General features: G+C 34.0%; 1 pseudogene; it reads left to right on the top strand.

Annotated features, from left to right (window-relative positions):
* The first annotated feature begins 729 nt into the window (after nt 1–729).
* LOC123207225 lies at nt 730–2,074 on the top strand (annotated as a pseudogene).

The following is a 2,074-nucleotide window of genomic DNA, read 5'->3' as shown; positions in this document are numbered from 1 at the left end:
TTGGTACCTTTTGACTTTTTGTTATTATTTGATGTTTACTCTTAGTGTTGTTATCTTAATTTAACACCTATAGTCACATACGATTTGATCTATAGAACATGACTAGAAAAATAGCTAAGTTTAAATTAAAAATTTTGAGTAGAAAATGAAGACTTATATATATTATGTGTGTGTATTGGCCAGTTGATCATATCACTCATATAGAAGAATGGACTTGATCATTGATACATAGGAAATAACACAATGATAAATGAGGGATTAAAGGGAGCTAGTGTTATCGAGTAAGTTTGGGGTGGTCTAACGCTTTATTTTTGTTTTATTTAGGTTGAAATAGCTATGTTATTTCTAACAAATGGATAGTATTTAGCACCCAAGTACAAATTGCTTATAAGGTCATATGACACATTTGCAAATATGAAACGTATTGCTATATAGGATTTATGTGGTTAAGTATTTGGTTCAGATCTTTCATTATATGTGAATGAGAGATATTGGGTCTAAGTCCACTTATGACCGGTCAACCAAACCCAGTTTGCTTTAACTGCCAAGGGCAGTTGGTGTAAAGGAGTTATTGACAGTCGAACATCTATTTAAATGTCTAAACTACTTCCTCAAAGCAAGTAGAACACAATATTTTACAAAAGAGTTTTTCTCTTATTTTTTTCCACACACTGAACCAAAAATTATGTAGAAATCAAGTCTCCTAAAAGGAATGCAATACATGGGCAAATGGGGTATATCAACACTTTGTGCCATATTCGAATGGGTTTCATCACAAACTTGAAGCCGGTATACAAATTTATGTTTACTGTAATTTACAAAATTTGATTTAGCAAGTTTAATTATTTCCAACACTGTAAGATATAAGTATGTCTATTCTCTTTCTTCTTCAATTCGGATTGAGAGTTGGAGAAGAATTTTGTTTCTTCTCGACTTTTCTTATCTTACTGGGTTTTTCTTGATCTGAGTTTACTTGAGTTTTGCCATATTTCGATTCCTAAATCATGACACAAGTAGAAAACCAAACACAAAAAGATCAACTTCCAATCACATCTACCTAAACTAAAATCCAAGAAACCCACACTAATCTCTCTCACTTTTCTTATTTATTTTAAGGTCGTCGGAGAAGAGCCAGTAGTTCAAGTAGCATGGCCATTCTTAGCACTTCTCAGCTTCCTCATATTCCCTTTCATTTAGAGTGTCCTTGAAGCTTTTATCATTATTGAGCTTTTCATTGCCTTTCCAGGCGATAACGACATCTTCATTTAGGCTCACCAAGCTTTTAAACCCTTCCTTGGATTATGATGGGCTCCTAAAAATTCCTCAACAAAGTCATAAACATTGCAACCTTTCCAATGCTTTATATAAACTACCTGTAAAAAGTTATCCTCACCTTGGATGCAGACTAGCTTAGAAATCTCACAATTATGGTGTCAACTTGTGTGTTTTCTTTTCTCAACTACACAAGCTTAACAATTGTTGGTTTTGTACTATTTTGCTAGGGATTGTTTTTCTTTCTCCTTTCGTATTAATGTCTCTCATTTACATCCCAAAAATTTGGCCACACAAATGGTTGAGTTTAGGCCAAAAGGGTTAAAAAAATTTGAACTTGTTCTCTAACAACCTCTTTTGGAAATTGAATTTTTGGGATAATGTCAACACTTTAGCTGGAGAAGTAGATTAACCTCCCAAAACATTTCTCAAAACGATTCTAGTGGCAGTGATTTTCACTTGTTAAGCCTATTTTACCTTTTTTCATACCATAACTAGAGTTGTTTCTGTGGATTAAAATCAATGGCCATTCGAGTTCCACGCCACTACAGCTAAAATAATCACTGGAAAATGTTTAAAATACTGGATTAAAGTTGGGGCAGTGTTGTTTGCAATTGGGTTATTTGAGGCTCCATTAAGCAAATGTGCATATCGACTTTTGGGCATGGCGGATTTGGGATCCTTACCAAAATTCTTTGCTTCGAGAGCAAAATGGTTTGACATTCCAAGCGTGGGAATTTTGGTGTCAACATTGCTCGCACTTAGTTTTTTGTTTGGTAGTCTGTGTAAGTTTCTATGTTAA

The sequence above is a fragment of the Mangifera indica genome, unplaced genomic scaffold, assembly GCF_011075055.1.
Source record: "Mangifera indica cultivar Alphonso unplaced genomic scaffold, CATAS_Mindica_2.1 Un_0066, whole genome shotgun sequence".
Taxonomy (NCBI): domain Eukaryota; kingdom Viridiplantae; phylum Streptophyta; class Magnoliopsida; order Sapindales; family Anacardiaceae; genus Mangifera; species Mangifera indica.
This window is presented reverse-complemented; position numbering and strand designations above follow the sequence as displayed.